Below are 27,916 nucleotides of genomic sequence, written 5' to 3'. Positions count from 1 at the left end.
CAGTGGCTCTCAAGTGTGCGAGGTGAGTCAGTGTACCAGGTGTGCTCCCGCTTCGGAAGACAGGATCCCCTCCAAACATCTCTGACTGATGCACCACGAGGGGTGAGGGGGCTTCCTGCTGCCCCTGTTAGCTCTAGACACCTGCGAAGCGGAAATCTAAGCTGGGGAAATTGGGTTTTATTTATAAAATGGGATTAATAATACTAAGACTTCACAGGGTCAGAGAATTAAGTGAGATGGTTCATGAATGCTCTTCTCTTGCTAACTTTTTAAAAATGCACAGTTATACTTATCATTACTGTTTAAATATCATCATTACTAATGAAATTAGGGAATTTATTTTAACTGTGATGAAGTACTGATTGAAAATACAAAGAAAAAACTCCATGGAACCAAAGTTCTCCCAATTACTAAGGCTTCACAAGGTAGCACTGCTACCTTCCCACAGAAATATGGCCACTGTTTGCTTCTCTGGCCGACATGCACAGCTCTGACCCAGCGCCAAGTGCAGGCTGCGGTCCTGGTCTTCACCTTGGCCAGGGCTGTGGGTGGAGGGCACAGATACGAAGACACCTGGGAGCCACACAAGTGTGCAAACTTCCTCATACGACATATTCCCTGTGCAAGCTATTTCCTTACTTGAGATTTATTGCTATAAATACAGAGAATGAAAAACGTGAGACGATGCCAATTCAGCCATCAAACTGGCCTCGATCCTTTGCTAAATTTATGCATTTCTCTGGTTTGCTTAAATGCCAGAGAGCCAGGCAAACGAGAATATTATGCTCTCCTCTTTGGTAAAGAAGGCTACCTGACCACAGACAGGGGAAGGGAGAAACATTCACTGCACAGATGAGGAGGGCAGGCTTAACGTGTCTGACCAGGAAAGGTGACCAGGGCACCGTCTGACTGCAGTGTTCTCTGGAAATCTTGCACACTTCTCCACGCTGTGTTTGTGTTTCCTGTCTTTTCCAATAATGGATAAATTCGCGTGAAAAATGTCACTGAACATAGGGCATACTAGCAAGCATCTCTAAATAAAGATATAACCCAATAGAAAGGAGGAGTACAGAATCCAGGACCACGATAAACGCTACGAAAATTTGGTCACGAGCACTCCATCCTCTCCAGTCTACATCTCCCGCTCCATACTTTACCGAAACTTAAATGACAGCAACTTAGGCCATCAGGAAAAGGGCCCTGAGGTAAAACAACTACGTTCAAAACTGGACTTGTGGAAACTCATGATTTTCCCCCGAAGGCACAAATACACAGCAGCAGGGTTGTGCTATGCCTCTGTCACCCACACTGGGGCAAGGTGACAACCTCACCTGAGCCCCTCCCTCTACAATCTGGCTCTTCTGGAGACAACAAACACCTGGTGAGGAATTCGGGTGCCACAGCCCGCCTGCCCACCGGGCTCTGTGGATCCCTACGTCCACACACTGCCTGGCCACATCAGCCTCTGTCGTACGGCACCTGCACATAGCTCGAGAAGAGGTCTGAGGACCGGTACCTTTTCATAATCACAAGCTTCTAACATTATACTAAGAGAAAAAAGCCTGGGAGGAGGATGCCAAGATGTCAGTGTGAATTATTTTGGGGTGTCAGAATACGTGTGACTTCTATTTCTTGTATTTTAGAAGACTATAATACTCTCATATCATTTGCTATAATAAAAACTTAAATTATTTATTTGATTTTGATTTTCCCTGCACACTGTGATGTGAACCTTGGGTGCTGTACAGTTTTCAACCTCATGGAAATTAATATGGAAAAATAAACAAAATCACACCAAATAAATAAACAATGCCCAAACCCACTAGAGGAAAAGAAAACTGTTTAATCTTAAGTGGTTACTGATGGTTTGCAGAAAAGCAAATCTGTACCCAAGTAACAGCTTTGACTGCAGGAACAGGTGTTCTCCTCGAAGTGAAATATGCAAATCCAGCAGACAATATAACTGTCTCAGTAAGTAATCATTTCTCTCTGAAAATATCAACCTTTACTTAATATCACTGACATGTAAAAGACCACTTTTAGACAGAAAAAAAAATCTGCATTTTTTAGTTTTCGAATTTCCCTTGTTTGGCACTTCTTTGGGTTTCTTTGCCCTGGCTACTCCGACACTCCGAGAAATCCGCCCCTCTCAGGAAGGCCTGGGACCCTCTCCTCAGGTCCTCGAATCAATGAGGCTGTGACTAGGACAAGCCTCACTCAGTGCCTTTTCCTGTATGTGTAAAACCCAGTATCTCTGAATGTCCACTACTTAATCAAGAAACCAACCATGGCCGTACCTCTGAAAAGCCCCTACATCTTAGATGCCGGATATGTTTATTATAACTTGTAGATCACATCAACAATAAAGCTCAATATAACAACGGGCAGAAAGGCCAGGGCAGCCTCGTCAATACAGCAGCAACTGGAAGCCACTTACTGTGGAAGGCCCTGCATCTTGGGTCCGGAGGCCCTGCCTACCCAGCAGCCATCTTCATAATCACAAGCTTATGTGGTGAGATTGCCACAGGCCTGAGGCCTCTGTCCAAAGTCACTGGCCTCAAACTTCTTGATGCCAAAGGCCAGGTTCTAACACGTCAAGCTATTTCCCCTTGAGCTTAAAAAAAAAAAAAAATGTATTGAGAGTTTGAGTCTTTCCAAAATTAAAAAAACAAGCACAAGAAAGTCCACCAGAATAACCTTTTCCTCTTCGTGTGAACGCTTTACTGTCCTGTGAGAAGCTCACACCAGACCTGCACAGTCCACATTCTGCAAAGCCGGCTGCTCTCAGTTCACAGCAGCAAAAAGGACGAAGCAGACAGACGTGTTTGTAGCAGGGCTTTTCAGAGGCGAGATCTCACTGTGGCCCTGTGACAAGAGTTGGATCCCACTGATCACAGTGGAGATGAGAGCAGGCGGTGGCCTCTCCTCACCGAGAGGAGCCCCTGACTGTCACGCTGGGCCCAGGGTCTACAGAGAGCGCCCCCTTTCTGCGAAGTGCTTCTGCTGTTCACTGCTGATAGAGCCTCACCCTGCCCACTGGGGAGAAGCTGGGTCCACAGAGAGAGAGGAGGAAGAGAAAGGGCCCGAGTCTGCGTGTGTCTGCAGCAGGTCACCCCGGAGATGCCGTCCGGCCTCCGAGGGTCTCCTCAGAACGGCAGAGCGTGGGAGGCGCAGCAGCCGTCTGCAGTGCCACACGGGGAGGCTCCCCGGGACAGGCTTCACGTTCGTGTCAAAGATGACAGCGGCCAAGGCATGCAGCTCGGGCTACTCGCCCCACACCAGGTGTCTGAGTGCCAAATCTGTCTGCAGGGACAGAAGGGGGATTTGGGTTTAAACTTGAAAATCACTGAGAGAGAAAGAATCTGACAGAACCCGAGAGAACCTGAGAGAAGTCCAGACCGGGCCCTGCTGTTTCCTACCGAGGACCGTGGGCCTAGCGGTGTGTACGTTCACTGGAGAAAAAGCAAAGTGGTCAAAGAAAACATCCGTTCTTCCCCTATTAATAATTCACTAGCTTTTGTTTCAAAACAATTTCAGCCATATGAATTTTGGAGACCTAAATATCCCACTTCCAGCCCATCCCAGCAACAGTTCTGAGTGACCTTCTGAGTGGAGAAGGTGGATCCCAGCTGGAGATTACAGGAACGCACCACCACAGAGGCTCACTCCCCTGTCTTTATGTGCTTTTTGTTACATCTATGTAGAAGAAGTTCCTGAGATCAGAGGGTACACGGGAAAGGACGAGGCGAGTGTGCCCAGGTCATGCTGACCAGGAGGGCCATGCAGACGGGTGAGCGTCTTCAGAGCGACTTCCGAGGGCTGCTGCTGAAAGCCCAGGGAAACTCAGCCAGTCCACCAGCTGAGATCAGCCCGACCCCAGGACAGGCGGCAGGGGGCAGGGCCAGCAGCTCTTCTTGCCTTGGCTGCCACCAAACCAGGACAGCTTCTCAGAAGCTCTGCACCCAGTCTGCCAAGACCCCGTGTGTCAGCAAAAGACCAGCGCCACATGAGCACAGAGCATTGCAAGTAAGACACCTTCCCCGGGGAAGACTTACAGAAGTGGGTCCTGGGTCTAAAAAATGCCGCAAAGTGAAAAGAGCGAAAGCTCACCGTAGGGTGCATGTGGAATTTTCTGGAACTGTGGATCTACATGAAATGTGTGGCGCTGTCAAGGCTGGGCCACTGGAAGAAACACTGCTGCTGGGTCTCATCAACTGTCTTCGAAGTGGGATCCCTTCATGGCCCTGGGGGACACGGAAATGCTCCGCTCCCTGCCGCCTTCCCCTGGCCAATCTGGGTCACGCAGTGGAATATCAGACACTCGGGCTCAGGGGTCAGGACTTCCTGGGCCCAGGACTTCTGTGACTTACACCCCAGTCGTGCGCCTGGTGAGTGGATCCGGCCCCTCGTGCTATGCCTCAGGTCCCCATCTTGTCTGTAAGTGGGGAGACAGACGGTGGCCCTGAGAATTGACCGGGAGGTAGACTTGTGGTTGGCCTGAAATCCCTGCGAGCCCCACAGGAGCCCTCCATGCAGAACGCAGTGGGCCCTCAGGCCACAGCCCAGCTCAGGAGGCGAGGGCTGAGGGTAGTCACTGCAAGGCCCAGGTGCGGGGCTGACCCTGGCCATTGTACCGCCTCACTGGGTCTGTTCAGCCACAGGCAGCAGAGGACTCTCCCCACCCTCTCTGCAGCAGTACAACAGGGCCACAGGGGACTGGCACAAAGTAGCCGACAGCCCAACGGACTCCCGGAACTCAGGGTCCTCTCCTCCTGCCGTGTCTACCTGGTACCTGCAGTCATCATTCCATGTGCTCTCACACCAGGCGGAGGAGAGGAAAACAAAGGCCTGTGGCCAGGACCCATCTGCCCAGGGGCGTGCAGTGCTCCACCAATTGGAATCCCAGAACTCTGGGAGGCTGAGGCAGGAGGGTTGCAAGCTTGAGCCTAACCTTTGTAACAGAGAGACCTTGTCTCAAAATTAAACATAAAACAGGAGCCGGGCATGGTAATGCACGCCTGTAATCCTAGCACTTGGGAGGCTGAGACAGGAGGATCGCTCCAAGTTCAAGGACAGGCTGGGCTACACAGTGGGTTCCAGAGCAGTCTGAACTATGTAGTGAGACCCTGTCTCAAAAAACCAAAAAAATTTAAAAAAATAAAAATAAATAAAAATAAAAAAGGGCTGGGAATATAGCTCTGTGGGAAGACCTGCAATCAATCTGCAATACTACTTTAAAGAAAAGCAGTACACACCTGCAATCTCAGTGACTCAGAAGGCTGAGGCAGGAAGATTTCAAATTTGAGGCCAGCCTGAGCAATTAGTGAGACACTGTGTAAAAATAAAAATTTTAAAAGGGCTGTGGAAGTAGCTTACTGGTGGAGCACTTGCCTGGCATCCGCAAAGCTATGAGTTCACACACACACACACACACACACACACACACACACACTGCAGATACACATAGGAAAAACGACTCTGAGACCTGGCACATGGGGTTCAGAGTGGACCCGGTTAAAGGTCAGGACCTCGGAGACTGACAGCCCCCAGACTGTCCGCAGTGAAGGCCTGGATGCCCCAGAAGGACGGCTCTGCTTCTCTGCTGCTTTAAGCCCGCTGAACGGCAGGGACGGACTTTTGCGGTTACACAGAACCGTCACAAGCACCGAGAGACTCGGTGTTCAGGAAAACACAGCCTGGTGCCCAAGAGAGGACAACGTGAGCCAGGCTGCACCCCCAGAGGCTGCACAAGCCAGGCCAAGGCGCACGGGAGAGGGGCGGCCAGCAGGAGGCCCAGGCTGAAGAAGCAGGAGGCAGAGAGGACCACCCAGGTCAGAGGGGTGGGAGGAGGCCCTGGTGGATGGATGCAGCTCTGTGAAGGGTGTGAGCGCTCTGGCCTACGTGCTTTGGGTTTTTTAATGGTTTTGTTTTGTTTCTGAGACCCTGGCCTCAAACTCACAGCAATTCTCCTGCCTCAGCCTCCTGAGTTTCGGGATAACAGGCCTGTGTCACCATGCCCAACTGTATCCACTTGTGTGTGCTCTGATCCCACACAAGCACTAGGGTCCTGGAGGTGTGAGCTCACACTTCCTTCTGATTAGGAACATTCTCCAAGGGCCAGAGCTTCCTACCAGGAAACTCGCCTGCCGGCACCTTCACTGGGGGCTGGTGGTGAGGGCTCAGCCAGTGGCTGCCAGAGACAAGCAAGACCCACACCCCACGGGGACTGAGAACAGAAAGTGCTCAGCGCTCTACCTACAGACGTGCTGGGTCAGCAAGGACGCAAGTGTTAAAGGGAGCCGCTGCACGGTGTGACCCCACTTCACCCCCCAAACCGCGCTGTGATGCTCGGGGCCAGCTCTGGTGGTTTACACAGTCTAATGCACAAGTGTGCGGTCCACCACTCTCGATGAAGTGATTTACAGCAGCCCTGACAATAAATAAACTCAAAGTGCTGTGCACCGGCGCAAAGTTAAAGCAAAGCCTTTTCGTTTGCTCCTTGAGAGACAAAGATATGAAATATTCTCCCCATGGGTGTGTCTCGCTTTCGTTGTACACCCTGCTAATTCTACTCTTGCAAATCTAAATGTTTTGTTTTTTTCACATAAAACATAAGGGTGGAAAATAAAACCAAAAGTTCTTATGCATTAATGCCACAGCAACCAGTAACAACTGTACATCAGACTTTACACGCATTTATAACTCTGCCATTTTAAAAGTTAGTCGCGGATACCAAAAATACTTAGATGACTGTGTAATAATTTATGGCCTTTCTCCAGACCCGGTGTGCATCCTTCTTTCTTACCACCTTGCATATCAAAGTATCTAGGATAAGATCAACAGAATTATTTGCAATAAATCGCAAAAACATACCTTCTGACGAACATACTGAAACAAATACTCAAACCCCAGAGCACTCTGTTGTCAGCTCTCAAAACTCGGCATGAGACCCTGCGCCCACAGCATTTCCCAGAGTCTCACAGAACATATTCGGTCCAAGGTTACAGTCATAACACTTTTGTATCTTCTGTCCCCAAATTTCACCACCATGTTTTTCAGGCTTTTCACCTAGTTGGATTTTATTTAAAAGAATCCTGATAACGTTTATGGCCACAATCACACTGTACAGAAATAACGCTTCACCTCCCCTAAGGAATAGGAAACTGACACAGAGGCAGAACCCACGCTCGGGCGACCTTGTCCCGCCTCCTGGAGTAGCGGGGTGTCCCACCAGATGGGGTGCAGAGCAACTATCAGTCCTGACCCAATGTTGGGGGCAGGGCTGTGTGGCTCGGTTCCTCACAACAAATTAAAGAATACGTCGGAGTCTGATTTTTTACAAAATGGGGACTGTTTCACCTGGGTAATTGTTCATTAAAATTATCTTTAGGAAATGCTGCTACCCAGGTATCTTATGGAGCCATCTTCGTCCAAAGCCGCTGCGAGACCACCTGAGGGTTTCTGTTTGAGCCCGTCTGTATCCTCCCTGCCCTGCCTCTCCCAGGAGCACGCCGTGTGGACCCCAGAAGCACCCTGGTGAGGGGCATGCACGGTCCCGTGCTGCCTGACCACTCCTGGTCCCCAAGAGCACAAGGCCTGCAGTCCCGATCCGGGCCTCTCTTCGCTCCCCAGGTGATGCTGCACTGAACTCTCACTGCCTGACGTTCTTGCCTTCTCTCCCTCTTCCCCGTTCTTGCCCCTTCTTTTCTTCTGTCCGTTCCTCTTTACTTCCTCCCCTTGATTCTAGTGCAGAGACAGGAATAGAACCTAACAGCGCCTTCAGAGTCTGCTTTAAGCTTTCATCCATTCTTCGTACACTTCTTGATGTTATACTTAAAATACACAAAGACCCAAACAGCTCTGTGAGCGCGAGAAAGAGCATTTGGCTCTAAGCTCAGCAGAAACCGGGCCGGCTGATCTGTCTTCAGCCAGTCTCGTCTCAAGGTGGGGACACTACCACGAAGCTTACAGAAGCCACCAAGAGCCACCGTGCTTCACACTTGTAGGAAGGATGCAGGTCTCTTAAGCTACCGGGCTGTCTTTTCAGACACAGGACACTGTGGGCGACCCCAAAAAGCCACAGCTGAGAAAGCCTGTGAGATCTCAGTGCAGAGCTCAGCCTGTGCGACAGGATCAGCAGACTGAGGTCCAGGGCAGGTGTTTTCCCCTTCACTCTCGTTCTGTTGCAGCAACTTTGCAGATGAATGCGAGTTTGGCAGGAAGTGCACTGTCTGCAGCTGATGCCAGAGCCCCACGCCTCTCCCTGCGGGCTGAGCTCTCCTCCCTGTGCTACGCCGCGGATGAAGAGGCGCCTGGCTTTGAGGACTCTGGACAGGAAGTGAATGGTGACCAGGTTGGGAGGGACTGAAAGGCAGAATTCTTGCTCCAGTCTCTCCACGCCAGCCCTGGACTTACTAAGAGATCGGCTGAGCATCCCTCACCCACAACTCTGAAATACAGAACACGCCAAGAGCTGACCCATGCCGAGGGCTGACAGGACATCACAAGTGGGAAATCCCACCGACCTCTGAGAGGGCCACTGTGAAATGCAGACAGCTAGCACTGCAACACCGTTTCAGGCTTCATGTGTAAGGTGCATATAAAACATGAATGGATTTCACAACTAGACTGGAGACAGTAGGAAGGTACCAAAGCTATCTCATTTTGTATGTGCAAATATGCTAATTTTTAAAAAAAAATCCAAAATCTGAAAGACTTCTGGTCCCAAGGACTGTGGGATAGGAATATTCCACCTATGTGGGCAAAAAATGCACACATGGAGAACACCTCACCTCCAGGAAGCTAGGATTAGAACGAGCCTCCCCACACACATACATTTTCCCCAGAGAGGAAACAATACATTGTGCATGGTTTTTTGAGTCAAACAGGTCTGAGTTCAAATGTCACTTCTGCTATATACCAGATGTGCTCCTGTGAACAGTACCTCAACTAGCTGCAGAACAGGCAACACTCAAATGGTTACTTGTTGCTGAGGCAAAATACAGTGGACCCTGGAGTTACAACCTTCCTACCATATGAACAACTTGGGTTATGATGGAAAGTTTAGTTTTAACTTATGAACAAAGCCTTGAGTTACAACCCAAATGCCGGCCACTTGTGCTTCCAGATGGTCTCAGATATAGACTTAATCCTTAAAGAGCTCTGGAAGGGAGATGACAGCACCCTCTCGTGTGTGGGGTTCACAGAGAAATCCTGGGCCGGGGTCTCTCTAAGGACACTGAGATCGGCCTGTGTGTAGGAGAGAGGCTCTTCAGGCTGTGCAGAGAGGCCTGAGCCTGCCCTGACCAACCTGAGTTACAACCAGCCCTCGGGAAGGGACTGAGCTGGTAAGTTCAGGGTCCACTGTACCCAACACACCAAGTTAGAGGGCAGAGGTTGATTTGGCTCACAGTTTGTAGAAATTCAGTCCATAACTGGCGGCTCTGAGGCAGGGTGGATGGCACAGGGGCATCAGAGTAGAAACAGTTCATGGTAGGCGAAAGGTTGCAAAGCAATCTAGGGACCTTAGCAGCTTTTCTCAGCCCCTTTTATACTCTAGGCTAATGGAGATCAGGTTGGTGCCAAACCAATCAGTGGACTGATTTAGTAATCACCCACCCTTAATCCTAGCATTGCACTATGAATCAGTCACACACTCTAGATCCAGTCACCTCTGAAAAAGCTCCATGACCAAATGAGGCTTTAGCGGGACATCGAGACCCAAGACACAGCAGGGTGCCAGCAGTGGCTGCACGACAGAGGTGAGTAAGGACCACGTTTTCCTGCATTTCCTAAGTGACCAACAACTGGTGGGCATCACAGAGGATGCCACCCCGCAGCAGGACATCCTCCCATGCTGCACAGGCACGCAGGTCCACGGGACGCCGTCATCACTGCTCTCCAGGGGACATTTCCAACAGCTACATGTACACACAAAGCGGGTGCCCAGAGGAAATGCACAGACTAACACCCCTCACCCCGTCTGCCCTGCAGTACAGCGAGGGCGCATACTGAGCAGCCTTCATTTTGTAAATTTTCTCCTTCGTTGAAGGGAGTTTTCACTTTTCCAGGAGGGTAACAGAGGGCACAGCCAGAGAGAAGCCGTGTTGGCGAGGTTAAGCTCCTGTTCTCAGAATCCCAGGCAAGGCCGTAGCCCACTACCTCCAGCCTGCCCTGCCCCCCAGAGAGGGAGGGGCCCAGCCACTTCCTAGGGATGCTTCCTAGTAACAGAGAGTATGCGGGGTGCTGAGGTCCCTGCCTTCCAAGCGAGCCAGCAGCACACACACATGCATGCGATTTGAAATTTTAATTAGGGCGCCATGTGCTGGTGACATATGGCGACATGCTGACAGCTGGGCGTCCAGGTTCAGGAACAGACCTGGGTTCTGAAGTCACAGTTGGCAGGAGCAGAGTTCGCACGTGCGCAGCGCCAGAGCGCCTGGAAAGGGCTCTGCCAGCACCGTCCGCCCAAGGCACCGCCTTCCTGCCACTCGCGGCTCCGCCCAGGACCAGGGAAGGCCATGCTCAGCCGTTAGGGGGAGGAGAGGGCACCTCACTCCCGTGCACCCTATCCAGGCGGCCTGGACTTTGCACTCTGAGCCAGCAGCGTAGCCAGCAGGGCACGAGGGTGGAGAACTCTGCTCACCTGCTCCAGGTCCGGAGGAATCCAGCTCTTCCCTACAGCCCAATATGCCTTAAAAGTCAGGTTCACACGTGGAGAGCTGAATCGTGTTAGCCTTGTAGCAGCAATGAATAAAACACTGAAGAGAACCTGTTAAGCATTAAAGGTCAAGTTTGCTAACTTTCTTCTCCTGGAACTTTTTCTTCTGCGATGAATTAAATGGTAGCCACTGTGACCTTTGGAGCTTAGCCTGAAGATGTCTGAAAGTGGGTTAATGAGTGGCCTCTGCCTTCATTGCTGGCTTCTCCTTGCACCCCGATGACTTCCCCTGCCCAAAGCGGACATCGTCTTTCTCTGGGGTGGTTTCCAGGCAAGCCCGGGACCCCCCCGGCGGCCCTGGCGGTCAGTGACGTAAGGGTCTCTCACCGACCAATGAAATCCGCACAGGACTTGTCTGGGGACCTGGCTCCCCCCAAGCCTCCTGCCGAGGTGTAAACGTGGACTATAAGGAGCCAGAGGAGTGAACGCATGCCCGGGAAACCTGAGATCCTGCAGGTACACGGATGTGGGATCCAGAGCTTTGTTTCTCCCTGTGCCCCAAATGCTGCTATGGAGCCAACCAAGCGGATGGAAGGAACAATCACCACAGAGGCAGAAGATCAAAATTCAGCAATGTATCTAAAAAGCCACCGCGGCACTGCTTCCTGCTGTTCAGGCACACACACGCACACGCACGCACACACACACACGCACGCACTCCCTCTAATAACGTTTTGAACCACGTGACATACAGGAAATTTCACTTTGTCCTCTTGCATGGGCACTGTCAGGACTATACAGAGAAACAGATCTGCATCACATTCTATTTCAAGTTAGTTTGGGATAGCAATGGAACAAGCAGAAGATTAACACCTGCTGTTCCCAGCTTCAGCCCACACTGCCACAGCTGGAGAATCCAGGTCCAACACCTGGTTGTGAGCCCATGAACGAGGCATCTCCACACTGTCCTTACACACAGAGCAGAAGCACCCCGCAGCAGGAGCTCTTTGGAGTAAAACAACAGTAGCCACAGCATCACCCTCCAAATGCGCCCTCACGAAGAACTGTGCCAAACGCATCTATCGGCAGCAGAGAAAGCCAGGCAGATACATTCTCAATTCCAAGAACATTCCAGTTACCTCGAGTCAGCCTTTAATTGGGTGAGGGGAGATGCTGTCCCCTGGTATAAGGACTCAGCCGTCATCCGGATGCCACTAAGCAGGTCAGAGCTGTACCACAGGACACACAGGTTTGGCCACATGAAAATGCTCCATAAAAACCCTCACACTCCCTACTCAAATCACTCCCAATAACGGGCACCAAGCACTGGCCCCTGCTCCAGGTCTGCGGCACCCCAGTTAGCTCCTGGGTGTTCCTCCACACCCTCCACACGCGGGGCACCGACACGCAGAGCAGACGGCCACTCCAGGCTACTCATTTGCCTCTCGCAAGAAAGCAAGGCTTAGAGTGCACGCTGTACGCTTAAAACACCGTGCAGACCACAGGCCCGGACCCGTCCACATGTGAAGGCATAAGGTAAAGTCTCACAGAAAGTATCAAGACTCTGTTACAGAAATTCAACTACTCTGCAAGAAACACCAGGCTTATCTATACAGAAAGTTTTTCTGACACCACAGCTGGGTTAATGCGAGCTGAAATAGAATTTGTAGTATATTACAATATTATAGTATTTCTAGTATAATATTATCAAGCGTCACTTCCAGAGAGTCTAAAACTGTAAGAGGGTATAAGAATCCATAAATATAATGCAAAAGCAAATTTTTCAAATTATATTTTAAATGTCAACCTTTAGGGACACAATGTAAACAAAAATAGAAAAAAAAAAGGATAGCATATAAAGTGCGTAAGAAAGGCCAAGAGACCAATACTGTGAATCGGAAAAATTACTGACTAGACATTGAAATACAAAGGATTACAGAAATTAAGGTTAGGGAGAAAGACGTCCACTCCCTGGGCTGCACTTCCCATACACGTGTGTGTGCACGTCAGACTGAACTCAGGGTGTCACACACAAGCTCTCTACAACCAAGATACAGCCCCAGTCCTGTTTCAGATCATAGTAGGAGACACAGTCTCATTAAGCTGCCCAGGCTGGACTTGAATCTGTGGTCCTCCTGCGTCAGCCTTCTGAGTGGCTGGACTTACAGGGGCGCAGTACCACACCTGGAGAGCTGGTCATCTTGTGTGGCTAAGGTGACATTCCTGGCAAGGGAGCACGTTCATGACGGCTGAGAGCGTGTCACCGGAAGTTTGACAGAGGAGTCTCAGCTGAGCCACATTCACATTTCACACAGCGCAGCTGCACAGAGGCTGACGCATGCGACTTCCGTTAAAAAGACGACGGGGAGGAGGGTGCGCAGGTGCAGGTCCCTGTCCCTCGCCGCAGGACAGTGGGCGCGTTTCCCTCCAGTGCCCAGACTTCACCTCATCCTTGCCTACCTTCACTCTGTGAAAACTGATTAAGGTGAGCTGTGTGGGAGTTCTGTTGTTTTTTAACTCTAGAACTACAGTTAAAACCTAACGTTGATGTGAACAGGGGAAGGAGCGATGTCTACGCTGCAGAAAGCTGCACGAGACACAGAGAGGATCTGCAGCCTTTAGAAAAGCAGTTCCCTGAGACCTCAGGCGGCCCGGTGGCGGTGACTCCTCTCCTTCCCAGGATGCAGGCAGGAGAACGTGGAACGCTGGACAGCGCCTGTTCTCCGCCACTGACCTCCGGCCTTGGGTGCGCTCCTGCAGTTTGCTCCTTACCCCACTGCACAGGGCAGGGGCCTCACCGCACACTTGTGCCTGGGGTGGAAGGAGGCTTCCCCTGGGGACCGAGTTCACAAGGCTGGGGAGGATCTGAACCTGCATCTCTGCTGGCACAAAACTGTATTGTTAATGAAATTAATTAATTATTGAATCAATCTTGTTACACTTAACCACCGCATTATACTAATGCTATTCTTCTCTGCACAGGCACTTCCCCCATTTTAATTACATTCATCAGGTTAATCAGCTAATTGGGTCAAAAAGTTAAGTTGATTCTGGATGTATGTAGAAAAACTCCTGAATTTTTTTTAAATGTAAGCATAAGGAGACAAATTCTTAAGAATCTGCATTAAAATTATCAGTGAGACACTTGCATTTGGTTATTTCTAGTAAAGGCAATAAGTACATAATGGAGAGATTTTTAAAGGGCAAAGTGTTCATTTTTTTTAAAGATGCATTAAACATTAGAATTTATTCCTAGGATCCAATGGGTTTGTAGCTTTTTTAGTAAATATATCTGTGTATCATCTTGGCAGAAGCCAAATATAACTAATTATAGATGATCCTATATCTTTTTTCTACTATAACCAAAAATTGAAACATCTGCTGAATAACACTGAAAGGTATCTATTGTGCATTTTGCCACTAGAGAAAAAAAACCCCACTAATTTCAATTATAGATTATAAGCACTTGTTTCTGTTCCAGTGGCAGAGCAGGCCCCAGGAAGCGCGCACGGTAACTTTCCTAGAGACCTCTCCGGATGGACAAGTTGGAAGCCAGAAAAAGAAGATCCTTCTCGTGGTACTCAGGAGCAAAAGAGAAATACTGAACTCACAGCAAAATTCCTTTTGTTATTTCGCTTTTCTGCCCCATTTTGAACTCAACTATGCGCAGTTGCAGAGATAAAATTTTCCCAAGCATGCGATGTGGTATGAATTGGTCCAAAGCAAACACGTGGCCAGTGGCCAGCGGCCAAGAGCGACGGCTGGTGGAGGCACTCGGGGCAGGAGCACACTTCACCGTGTCGAGGATGCTGCCAGGTTCTGCCGGTTTGGAACTCAATGCCAGGCAAATCTGGGGAACAGTTCACAGGGGATTTTAAGAATCCGAGTATTTGTGTTCAAGAGCAAGGAACAGAAATGCTCCCTTCTGAGACACAGGTTACAGCTTGGTACGCAGCAGACACAGCCACTGTGACTGCTGAGAACATGGCATGGCCCGCGAATCCTACACACGAGGCATCCCCCAGCTGCTTTGGGAATTTCCTCCTAGGTCAGAAGCACCTTGCGAACCACCTCAACAGTTCAGGACACGATGGAAAAAGGGAAGAGACACACAGATCTTTCCTTATTTTGATACTTCAAATCTTAGTAATGGCTCAGTTCCTCACGGTGGCCTAACACTAGACATGCTGGTAGACTAAAGAGAGAGAGAGGACTTAATATGTTTCAATGTTTCTTTAGTCCTTTCCTGTAAATATGAAGCTGGAAAAAGGAAGCAGACCCTGGCTGGGAAACTCAGCTCCAAACTCATGCTGGGAATGCTTAGCATCCGGAAAACAGTGCACGGTTTCCTACTGGGGCCAGGACCTGGGAGCCAACGCACTGTGTGACGGTGAGGCCAGGGCCCAGAGGGCAAGGCAAGGAGAGGGAGTGACAGACAAGAAGGCCAGCAGGCTGAGAAGGGACCCAAACCTGGACAGGGCACTTCACAGCGCCCGCTCCCAGGTCTTCACACGTGGAGACATCTAGGCACCATCACCCGCCTGACTGAATCAGGCCTGTGAAGGGGCAGTGACTCCTCAGGCCTGAAGTGAGTAGTGCTGGGGAGGAGCCAGCAAGCCAGGGTGGAGACAGGACTGGGGGACAGGCACCCGGATGCCCAGAGAGCAAACTTGGTGAGCATTATCCACCCAGGTCACGGGGAGGCCGGTATCATAGCAACTCGAGACTTAGATACTGCTATTCACTTGTTCATTAGTTTCTCTTGGTTTCTTTCACTTACCCTTATTTTTGACAGCCAAATCCTTAAAAGAAAGCAGACAGTATGAGAATGTTGTCAAATTTCAATAATGCTCAGGGGGGAAAATCACCAATCTCCTAATAGTTTGGTCTAACATTCTTTCTGGAGTTACCCAGTAACAGATTAGCGTAGCTAAAGCGGGGTAACACTGAGCTGAAGGTCTAAGAAAACATGCCTGAAATTCACAAGTAGGCCGGCTCACTTGCTTGAAAACAAAAAAAGAAAAAAGAAGAAAATCCCTCATTTTCACTGCCAGTTTCTTTATTTTTAATTTATTGTGGTATCAAAACCCATGTCTGATCTTGGAAAAATTTTGGCACAAAGTTGGCTTTTTCTAGTGCCAGCCCATTAAGACTACAAAACCTCAATTAAAACAAACCGCCAGAGAAGTTTGGTGCTCACAGAGAAATTGATAGGAAGCCTGGGATGGGGAAGGGGCGAGCGGCCGGGCCTGCAGGAAATCCGAGTCTAAGCCGTGTCAAAGCCCTGGGCACCGGGGGGCACCCAAGTCCGGTCCACAGCTTTGGTGCCTTCCCACTGGTTCCTAGGCCCTGATTTTCCACATACACGTGTCGCACATCCACCGTAACTTCCTACAAGTCAGAAAGCGATTTTGTTGTCATTGTTCTAGTGGATACCAAAACGGATATAATCAGTTGTATCACAAAGCCCAGGAATGATGAGATTTGCAACAAACCCTTAGACAGATGAGCTACCACTCTGTCCCGCACCTGATGAGGGCCTCTCAGTCCACCAACAGGCGAACGGGTAAAGACAGTGTGGTGTTCACACACGAGGGGGAGCTTTCCACCATAACGAGGGTAAACCCGAGCCATTCGTAGGGAGGGGTTTGAACATTGAGATCGTGACATTAAAGGAAAGAAATCAGACACAAACTCAAATGTCAGTCTCTCTTATTGGAGAAATCTAAAGTATAAGTAAACAGCAAAGTAAAAGACAACAGGAAGTAGGGACAAGGATCTTTCGCAAATGGAAGGGGACCAAGAGACGGCGGAGTGGGGAGAGGAAGGGACGCAAATTAATGAAGATGTGTTATGTGCATGGGCCAAATCCCCTCAAGGGATGCGATCGCTGTGTACTATAAACGTGTACTGAGGACATGTGAAGAAGGTGCATAAAACCCGAAAATACTGCGAATCAACGTCTGTGCTCTAACCATCAAAATGGGGTGAGGTGTGTGTCTGCTCTGCAAGCAAAAGACAGGAAGCCAAGGCAAGGAATCCGAGCCCTTATCCTGACAGCAGCCCGGCTCGGGATGCCCCCACATTCCCATCCATGCCCAGCACAGAAATAATAAACATCTGACCAACAAAGGCTCTCACCAACTGCAGGGTGCTGGGGGAGACCCCACTGGCCCGGGGAACCACAGAGAGGAAACCTGTTCCCGCAGAGGCAGGGTCACGGGTGGACTAAGACAGCGGCCTCTGCATTCCCTGCCTGTGCCAATCCCTGCTCAGGAAAGGGGGTGAGGCAGTTCCTCACCAAGGTCAGGAAGAGGATAAATGAAGCGAGGGACGTGCAGGCTCAGAGTGTGGCTCGTATGCCGAACACAGCATTCGACGACGGCTACTGAAGCTTACTGTCACCTAGTATCATTACTTTCATCTCATTAATTGATTTAATACCAGAATTATTACACAGCACTGAGATCAGAAATGGCGACTTGTGATATTTCCCCCTTAGCCTAAAGCTATAAATGTGAGCAGTTCCAGAATCCAAGATGTAACCCAAACTCAACCCAGAGCCAGTTATTACAGGATTCACTCCATTGGCCGTCTCATCCTGGACGCAGAAACCAGGAGTCTTTCTAAGACGAGCAAGCTGCATCTGTGTAATGGGACATGGCAGCAGGCTGGCAGATTCAGATCCATTTGTTTGAAAGCTGAGGAAGCGACCCACACCTTAATGGACTCCCCCACAGCTGCAGCACGGGTCCAGGCGCCAGGTACACCGCCGAGGGGAAAAGCCAGGCCTGCACCACCCTCCCTTTGGAATCCATCCCTCCACACCCATGAGGCCTAGCCACCAGGGCCTCCTCTTCCTATGGGCCACAGATCGCGGTCCCATCCTCCTCCTGACTCTGGATTTCCATCTGGTCAAAGCCACCTGTGTGGGACCTGCTGGCCTGACCGCCTGACCTTCCGTGGCGCCTCGCGTTTAAGAGGCACTGCCTGGACCCTGTTTTATGTGCCACGTGTGTCTTCACCAGAAGCCTGAGGGCGGGGGCTTCGCTATCTTTGTTTTGCAAATGAGAAAAGAGTTACTGTGCCTGAGTAATTTGCCCCTGGATGAAGGCAGATGCACAGGGCTTTGAAACGCCAACTCAGGCACCAAATCAGCATGACCTTAAGTTGTGCAACTTGGAAAAATACAACTTAGGCATGACGGCCACAGGTAATAGCCCTCACTATTGAAGAGGAGCGTTTCAGATGTGCGAATGGCTGGTCACTGACTTGGGAGACTTCTGTCAGCACGGGGCCCTGGACCCGCCCAGGTGGGGACCATGACGGTGACACCCACAGCAGTGAGTACTCTGCCCGAAATCACATGGCAGCAGGGGCAGGGCCAAGGACCTAACCCAGGTTCCTAACTTGCCGTTTTAAGGCGCAAGAGTAGAGGCACAACTCCTATGGGGGAAATTTTTCAAGCTAAAATAAGAAAGAAAAGGAGAAAAGAAATGCCTGGTATCCTGTTCTCCGTTCCCAGCACACCACACAACAGAGGCCTTTGTTCTGTGTGGTAACTCTGGGTGCTTTTGGGCACCACGTTCTTCCTCCTCTGAATCTAAAGATGGTCACACAAGGAAACCTCAAGGTCAACTAAACTGTGCTTTAGCTCACACCAGCCCCCACACTGGGAACAGAGTCCGCTCCCAGGAGCAGAGTGCCTCAGCCTCCCAGCCTGCAGCCACCTCTGCCCACACACAGGGAAGGACCCAGTCCCCTTCCTGAGGCCCCTCCACCAGGGACAGGACGTGGACACCAGGGACGGTTTCAGCCAGCACAGGACACTAACAGCGTGAAACAGGGGCATCTGTACAGTTCTGAAATCTTTATGGCAGGGAAATTCTAAAATGACTTTTAAAATTGTGTACCACAGGAGGACTCAGAGGTAGGTTGTGGCTACCAGCTCAGCTCAATCCTATAGATGAGCAGCTGCAGAGGACAGGCCAGTCTTCATGAGAAGGAAGGAGCCACTTCTGGGTTGAAATGGGAAACCATGAAGACCGTTTTTCAAATTATTATAGCAGTGGTGGCAGTCGGAGAGGCAGTGGAGAGATGGTGCTGGCAACTTGGGTCACATGCCAGGCCAGCGGCTGGGAACTCAGTCTCTTTGGAGGTGGCCATCCTAGGGTGGACACGACCATGGGGAGAGGGGTTCAGCCAGGTCACAGGGATCACAGATCTCACCTCATCATGGGATAACAGGATAGTGGTCATGCAAACATTTATTAGATGCTCACCATATGCCAAGAGATATGCTAAGTACTTTGCCTGGATCATCTCAGTTGACTCTCGTAACCAATCTCCAAAGTAGGTGGGTACTATGACAATTTACTCCTTTGGCAACAAGGGCTACCAGGAAAAACTGGCTCTTCAGAGAATCCTTCTAGGCTTCTGCACACTATGAGAACAAAATGTAGTACAACCTAACTGCCAAAGCAACAGGTTAACGGCAGCACACTTTCCAGCAGCAAGAATGGATGTGACCCTAGTATCAATACCGAACAGCTACATGAGCCTGGGCACACCGTTTATCCTCTCTTTGCCTCAGTTTCTTTCTCTGTAAAATGCGAACCATAACGGAACTGATTCTGAGGGGTCCTGAAATGATTAGTTGAAAGAGTATATGCAAAAACTTAGGTGCATCAGTCAAAGAATTATACAGAAACATGTTTTACCTAAGACATGATCTGAGTCCAATGCTACCACTCCCAGGGTATCTCTGCTTTTTGGTGAGAGGTGGCTGCTCCTTCTCTGCAACATTCTGTCCCATATTGTGAGCACTCTCGGCGAGATGCATGGCAGGTAATTCAGCTTTTCATGTAAGTGTCTTCCAGAGGCTGAATGCAAAGGATGCTTTCTCACCACAGGTGTCTGCCGCACTGCCTGGTACTGAGCCTGCCAGTTATTAATGAACAGCAAGAGCAGCAACAGTAATCTTAAATATTTGTGTGATGAGTTCTACAGTATAAAATCACATTTATCATTACAATAATCCTATGATGTACAACAGCATTTAATTCTCACTTTATAGGTGAATTTGGAGTGACAGGGTCCCTAGCCACAGTTCACACAGCTCTTCAAGCATGGACTCAGGTACAGACAGACTGATAGCCACAGCTTTGTACCCCATCCTGTACACTCAGCAGAGAACTGCAAGCACTAGGATTAAAAAAGCTTTCTTAATATTGGTAATTAGATACAGCATTTCAGTGAGATTTAAGATAAATTATATATTTTACTCTAATTTGTCCAATATTCCATTCCCAATGTGATTAGATTCCATGCAAAAAGTGAAAAAATGGTCATTGTAGGGCTGAAACTAGAATGGGAAAGAGTAATGATGAAATAAATACAATAAGTAATCATATGAATCAACAAATGCATTTCAGGGGGCTAAAAGCACTATGAAAAATACAAACAGGAAGGCCAGTCTTAGTCCTCTTACAGAGTTATCATTAGAAGTGAGAGCTAAAAGAGTAAGCCAGCTACAGGAAGGATTAAGGAAAATGCATTCTAAGTAGACAAGGTGATTAGCAGGTTTTAAAAATCAAAAGATGACCAGTGAGGCTGAAGCATCATCCAAAGAGCAAGTGGAATAAAGTGAGGCTAAGTAGGTAGAGCAGCCAGATCACTGAGGGGCTACAGGCTAATACACCAACAGGTTTGTATTTTATTCTAAATACATGGAAACCATGCAGGTCTAGAAGCAGAGAGGTGATAGAAACTAAAATGCATTGAAACTGTACTCTGGATGCCACATAAGGAGTATAAAGGGAAAAATGGAAAACTATCAGGATTACTTAGATTGTCTGGGTAAGGATGATGGCAACTGGAATCAAATATGGTCCCTTTTCCTTTTGACTGACAAATTTCCATACAGGAATGAGGATGTTTCATACATATTCCAGGTGTTTATTCAACTTCTCCCTTCTTTAAAGCCCAGGAGAACCTTATCTTCATCAGTGTCCCTATCATAGGGGGGTGTGTGTGTGTGTGTGTGTGTGTGTGTGTGTGTGTGTGTATGTGAACGGAGGTACAGAGGACCTCCACGAGTTGCTAAGAACACACCAAACCGACAGCAGAATTCACTCAAAGTCAGATGTCAGGGGACAAAGGCATAATAAAGCACCATTGTTTACAAAGTTTTCTGTAACTTTTAATGACTGCTAAAATTCCCTTTCTGGAACTTGGAGCTGTCCTTGGATTTTTAGCTTCTTTTGAAGTGGTTAAGGCAGGTCACCATGCAGGCAGCTCAGACACAGGCAGGACCTGCAGGGTTAAGAGCGGAGGCCAAGTCAAGCCAGAGCACTGTGTTATGTCTGGGGAAAGTCCATGGTGGTAATTTTAAACTTCTCTGTTTTCTTTCAGTTCTTTCCTTCAGGCTTATGTGTAAATTATACCTCTCTCTCCAGGTTGCATTTTGCCATTTTCCTGGCATTTTCCTAAGAAAGCGCTCCAAAGTGACACTGCTTTCTTAAAGGGGCCAGTATGAAGTTCTTGTGAGTTCCTGCTCTCTGGGAGCACAGCTCCTATCACACAATAATGTGTTATTTTGTTGGATTTTGGCATCCATCTAGCTTGCTTGGTCAGAAGCCAAAAAATTAGAGTGTGTCGGTCCACCAGCTTCTCAACAGAGCAGCTCTTCTCACCCGGCGAGTGTGCCGCAGCGTTGGCCTGGGGCCAGAGAGGGAAATCCATTTTACATAAAGAATGCACAAAGCTCAAGTGCTCTGAGACTTTTTACCTACTAAAATAACTCCGTGGACAAGAGCCAGTCCGCTAGACACGCTCTGAGGCGCGCTTGGCACGCACGGCAGGGCACAGCTCCGAGGAGGCCGCGCCTTCCTTCCGGAGAGGAGCGAGGAAATGGCGGCCGCCTCGTGGCCGTCATGTGGCCAGGCGCTGCCCTCCCATTGGCTGAGGCCAAGCTGGCCGCCATGTGGGGAGCGGAAGTCACCTCGCAGGTTCCTTAAGATGGCGGCCGGGACGCCCCATGCTCCAGTGCCCCCTGAAGCTTTTTGTTTTGGTTGTTTTTTGTTTTGTTTTTGTTTTTGTTTTACTAAACCTTCCAGATCTGAGTAGAAACAGATTTCTCAACACTTGCTTCTCCGGCTCAATTTCACACAGTTCAGCATACACTAGGGCTCTGTCAGAAGCTTGACAAGGTTCCAAGGAAAATATTAACTGTAAACTTTCCAAAAGGAATTGAAGAAGCATGCAGAAATGTCAGGAAAAGAGGTTCTCCTCCCTCCTTAAAGCACACCCCACATCTGCTTGAGAAGTGCACGCAGCCTGTGCTCCAGTGGCCTCCAGGTGGTCCCATTTCACCAAGCCACAGTGGGAAGGAAGGGGAAAGCAGACACATCCTCCTTGGCTGAGGCACCAGGCCTCTCTCCCTCGCAGGCCTGACCAGTTGAACACTGCGCACTCTGATGTATAAATATTTGCCTCTGGCCAAAGTTCAAGCAGCCTTGTGTGGTTGCCAGACACAACAGAAAACCAACATCCAAGGGAAAGTGTTTACTGCAGTGATGGCCAGAATAGCAACTGCCAGCAAAGGCTCACAGCGCATTGGCTAGGCCTATCTGTGGTGCTATCATCAATCACCTGGTCACTAGCCACTGGCCACTGGGTGTTCCCACCCTTCCCAGTAACGGTCATGTTCATTAATGCACAACCTCACCCCAATTAACACAAGACCAAAAGACATACTGATGGTTTTACATGCATCCTTCAGAGCAAGGGGCCAGAATGAACTGAAAGCAAGCTGCAGAACTGTTCCTACAACTGCGAAACAAGGGGTTGCATCTTGAAACCACAAAAATAGGGACTGTGACCTTTTCCTTATGTTCCCACTTTTTCAAGTGTAGGGTTCTCCCATACCTCCCAATTCTCATCCCTAAGTATTCTAGGGATGATTCTTCGATCATCATTTAATAAATTTATGCACCTTTGAAATTCCTGCTAGACAGTGTGGGAAATCTCTGACAAATGGCTACAACAATGTATTTTATATAAAGTCATGCAACCTTCAAATTCTTTTAAAAATCAATATACGTACACTACCATTTTACCAGTGCTATAATTCTGAAACAGGTAGCAATAAGAGAAGCTGGCCATCAAAAGATTAAGATCTCTAACTGGGATTAAGGAACTGAATAGAAAAAAGAATCTTGAAAAAAATATTTTCAGAAAAGTTATGAATTCATAGTAAATGCTAAGCATGTAGCTGACAAGGCAAAGTCTTTTCATGGTTTTCAGAGTCTGGGAAGAGTTTGAATACAATCAAGATAAGTCATAATATTTTCAATCATTGTCATCTACGAAACATATTTATCTTTATAAACAGTCATGTACAAATCAAACTTTTCCTTAACATTGCACATGAAATACCTCTGTTTTGGTGAACAAAAATACAGCAAATGGGATAGGAAAATCAAGGAATATGAAGATAAAAACTTAAATCATTTTTCTGATATTATGGAAAAATAATTTAGGTAAAGCAAGCCAACTTGTTATGTTTTCATCTGTTTCAAATAAAACACACATTTGCTTAATTGAAACATTTGCTGTTGGTTGAAAATAAATATTTTATATCTGTACACAATTTAGAGTTCTAAATTTGAAAATTCCTCAAGATCCTGAATCTTGATTAACCCTAGGCTTAAGGAAACTTCTAAATTTGAATTGTTGCAAAACTAAAATCATGTACCAAAAGATTCTACTTCCAATGGTTTGTGAAACTCTTAACAACTACATTCTTGTGTAATTCTTAACCAAATGCACTGCTAAATTTGATCTGTGTTTGACCTCAGAAGCCTAGGACTTCAGAGTATCAAGTCCAGCTTTCAGAGATCCAACCCATCGTGTGCAACGGGGTCACAGAGGAATGTTCTGTTCCCAGCTGTGAACAAGACAAAATTAACTCTGTGGTGCTTCCTCCCGCTGCCCTGCTGGACAGAAAGGTCAAGATGCTTAGCTCTTGCAGCCTCAGTATGAACCGTCAAAACAACAAGAGGGTTAAAAATAGACTGTCTGTAGGAAACCAAAACACAAATACAGAAGGAATTCAAGGTAAAAATAGTTTTCATATATTTAAGTTCTGGTTTCAAGTACTTCCAACGAGTGTAACCTGAAACCAAGAGAAGAAAGGACAGAGAAATCATTTTCCTCAGAGCATTCACTTTACAAACTCTGGATCTCAAAATTTAAAAAAACAAACACTCTGACCCACAGATGACACTTTTCTTAGGAAATTCCTTGGATTCACAAGTAATTCATTGGGAATTGGAGCAAAAGAGGCAAATTTACCACTTTTATTTGTTTATATTTTGATAACTGCATTTTTCTCAGTCCAATTTCTATGGAAATAAAAATACTGTTTACTACCAGAGGAATTTCTTTATCTGTCAGTGGGGAATAGAGCTGAACTATTATGAGGTGTTTTCTTTAATGCAATGAAATAAGGCATTCCAAGGTGCTATGATACATCAATTCTATCAGGACCACGTAGCAAATGGGGGTGACTGCTGGCTTGTATACAAGGAGATATTTAAGACATCACCAACAGCATATTTAATAATCTGTGGCATTTGTATGATAAAATGTTAAAACAATAATAAAGCCAAGCTGGCGATGAAAGTAATTCCACCTTTCAGGCTTTCATGTGGAACAATATTGTACTTTTTAAATAAAAATGATGTTACACATACACTCTTCATAGAGGTGCTTCAAGCACCCTTCCTGGGAATGGAAAGGCAGGGTTGCCCTGTCTGCAGTTCCCCTGCTGCCCTGACATACCTGCTGCCTGTAAGTGCTCATTTGGCCTGGCGCTTCATTAATGACCTGAATGGTGGCTGTTTCACACATACATATTTAATTACAACAGCTGAACAAATTACATATTTATGCTTTATAAAGGGGACTGCCAGTCTAATTCATTTGCTATGCATGCAGGTACAGGACTCCATCTGCACCAGCATCTGCACAACAAGGGCCAACAATTACCCATTGTAAGGCAGGAAGCTGATCTGGGGAACCTGGAAGCCAGGCAGGCACCTTAACTATTTCACTGCCTTTGCCCCCCTCAAAGTCCTTCAAAATCTTGGGCGACAGACTCACTCAATCATAAAAATCACTACCCTTTCTGCCAGCCCAGTCATGGAACAGAATCAGCCAACTCTTTCCGCTGGGCCACCTTTAAGGTGAACAAGAGGAAGAGTCTAACTCCTGGACACTGGGTGATACTTCCTGTGGCTTCCTGTGGTGAATGGACATCTGTGGCCCCAGAACTCAGTTAGCAGCCCAAGAACACTTCCCACGAGATGCAGTGGGGCTCATGGCTGGCCAAGACAGACGGTGGAGCTTTGCTGCCACATCCCTGCAACCCCACACACCTCTGAGTCCGTGCTGGATGGGCCTGAGGAGTTTTATCCCAAGGAAGTACACACCCAGCCCCTTGGAGAGCCACATGGCCTCTGCCCAGGCATTCTTAGCATTAGTGTGCTTTCCAGAGAAGCCACAACTAAAAGCTACTGCTCTCCCTGTTGGTAATAAAGCCCTATTCACCAGCGCTGCAACCTCATCATAAATAGCTGCAGGACTTGCATATGTTTAATTTAATATATCCAATGAGTAATATAAATATTCTCGACCATTGCTTCTACTTCAAAACCCAAAGAGGAAGAATTAAGAGTCAGCCAATCAATAGTGAGGTTTCCCATCAACATTTAAGGCTTTTGCTAGGCAGTAAAAAGGCTCCACGGTGATGGCCCCTAAAAGCTCCTTATGGCATCTTTGCCTCTTCAGGCCGCAAAATCAAAGCATGAGTCAGAGGTGTGGGTTTTTTAATGTTCCCTCTCCAGTGATGGCAGTCAAGCCAGGCACTGGGGTAGCAGGGTGAGGGACGGCAGGCCTGGTCATGGCCTTGCACAGCAGAGGCACAGACAGGTGTGGCCTCCTGCAGGTGAGCAGAGGCTGTGAGGGGAACAGCAGGCCCTCCTGAGCAACCGGCATTCCCGGCCGTTTGGGGGCCAAGTTCACAGTGTGCTTGGAGAGTCCTGATTTACTTGGTATCCGCCGCCTCTCGTTAGAACATTAACTGAAATGAAACCGTGGCCTCTTTGAGGGAGGAAGAGACTTCAGAAGGCCAGGGGTTGATCCATGGAGCTGTAAGCCTGAGTCGTCGAACTCTGACTCTCCAGGGGGAGATGCAGGCGCAGCCTGGGGCGAGTGGAGGCATCCAGTCTTTGAGAGGAAGCAGGGCCTCGCTGGGCATTCCTTCTGTGACTGCCACAGGTCAGGCCACTCAGGGAAGAGTGCGGGAGTCCCCAAAATAATACCTTCAGGGGCTCCTCGGGGAGCACAGGGCTGCCCCCGACTTCTAGCACCCAGCACACAGCAGGTCCCCAGCTGGGGCGGAGGGGAGCACAGGTCTGGGTGTTGCTGTGCATCTAACTCCGTGTGGCTCTGAAGGGCCACGACACTGTACTGCTGTACTGGAACCAGGGAGCAGTCACAACTGCATGACTGACGGACGAGGAAACAGGCCTGGACACAGGAGGGACATGCTGCCAGTCTGCGGCAAACCTCGGACCACGGCCCCAAAATGATTTGCGGGCCACCTTCCTCCTAAGCCAGACATGGGGCTTATGTCCCCAGCGCCCTCTGCCCACACCCCAAGTCCCCATGGGCATATGCGTGGCTCAGAGACTCTTGGCACCTGGCTCCAGGCTGTCACAATTCTGCAGGTGCCCACAAGCAGACACGTGAGCCCCAAGCTCAGGCTCAGCACCCTGGGCTCCCTCTGAGGGTTCAAGGGAGCAAACGGACACAGGACAGGAGCAGCACCCAGGCAAACCCAGCTGGACAGCCAGAGATACGGAGCCCAGAGCTTTCAGCCATTGCCGTTGTGGCCAGCCCATGGCCTGTACCCTTCGGTTTTCCCTGGGTCACCCCCATCTTGAAGGCTCGGTTTTCCCTGGGTCACCCCCATCTTGAAGGCTGCCTGTGAGAAGCACAAGAACAAGTAGGACTCTCCGTCGGAGCCAGCAGTGCAGCCCTGGGGTCCAGTACTGAGAGCAGCACACGTGAGTGCCGGGTCCAGGAGCTCGCTGGCCCAGCGCTGAGTGTGGGAGACATGGGTGCTGCCCCTGGACTCTGCCCACACTGGGGTGCTCCTCCCATGCAGAGGGGAGAGTGTGGGAAGTGAGGCATCCGGAGCACCCAGCAGTGGCCTGAGCTGAGCACAAGATCACTGTCATCAAAGCGCAGCCAACTGTGAAGCCAGAAGTACGCCAGGAGAGCTCGGCAGGCGCTGTGGCACAACCCTCCCAGCGACAACTTTGGGCCGTGCTGCGTTTGTTTATCCTCTGCCACTTGTAACTGACAACTTAACCACGCGCTCAGCAGCCGCACTCCTCTGGGGTGTGGCTGGCGTCACCCTGTGTGATGTGGGGCCTGTGTGCCTCCTGCGCCACCAGCACCCGGCTGACCTTGGCACCATAGACACAGCCGCCCTCCACGTGCTTCTGCCTGCTCCTTGGTGATGGAGAAGTGGGCAGAGGGACAACCACAACCCACAGGAGATAAATGAGCCCTCTCGAGGTGCCACGTACCAACTCATGCATTGGGAAGGAGAGACGGGCGGTGCCCAGGAAGAGCTGATTTACTGTCTAGGGCAATGTCTCCTATAGATCTTCATTAAGAATGCTAACTTCCCAAGGTGGATTTGCAAGCTCCCCAAGGTGGCTACTGTGTGGGATGAAGTAAAAGTAAAGTTTGCAATGTCAAGGTCTCCCAGAACTTGTGACAGAGAGGGCTCATCAGAGCCTCTTGATTCTGGCTGGCTGGGAGCTGAGCAGGGGGCATGGACAGGGAGACTGCTGAAAACCAAGAAGGACTTCTGCAGGACACATGGAATTCCAGGATCCACAGCAGGACACAAACGCCCTCACTGTACACACCTTGTAGCACCGCACACCTGTTCTGATGGAGACACCCTAGGGTCGGCTTGCTGGGGTTCACGGTGCCGTGTTCAACTGTCTGTCTTCAGTGATGACGAGAGTTGTAGAATTCACAGCAGTCAGTGAGCGGTGACGCGTTGGGCAACTATCGCTGTCTGCGTCAGAATCAGGCGCTCCTAGACATTACTCAAGGCGTATGTACAAGGCGCAGATTAGAGTGACTATCACCACACTTCTGAACTACTGA

The 27,916-nt window shown here is 49.0% G+C and overlaps 1 protein-coding gene and 1 long non-coding RNA gene across 5 annotated transcripts in view; one reads left to right on the top strand and one right to left on the bottom strand.

Annotated features, from left to right (window-relative positions):
* LOC104848854 overlaps positions 1–9,013 on the top strand; it is a 17,064-nt gene extending 8,051 nt beyond the window's left edge. Inside the window, exon 4 of the long non-coding RNA XR_776551.3 lies at positions 7,391–9,013. This is a non-coding gene — a long non-coding RNA (uncharacterized LOC104848854). The remainder of the gene's footprint in view (positions 1–7,390) is intronic.
* Nfia (nuclear factor I A) overlaps positions 1–27,916 on the bottom strand; it is a 430,814-nt gene that overhangs the window by 179,054 nt on the left and 223,844 nt on the right. The window lies entirely within an intron of this gene.

Source organism: Fukomys damarensis, unplaced genomic scaffold, assembly GCF_012274545.1.
Source record: "Fukomys damarensis isolate Sample0158 unplaced genomic scaffold, DMR_v1.0_HiC HiC_scaffold_33, whole genome shotgun sequence".
NCBI classification, from domain to species: domain Eukaryota; kingdom Metazoa; phylum Chordata; class Mammalia; order Rodentia; family Bathyergidae; genus Fukomys; species Fukomys damarensis.
This window is presented reverse-complemented; position numbering and strand designations above follow the sequence as displayed.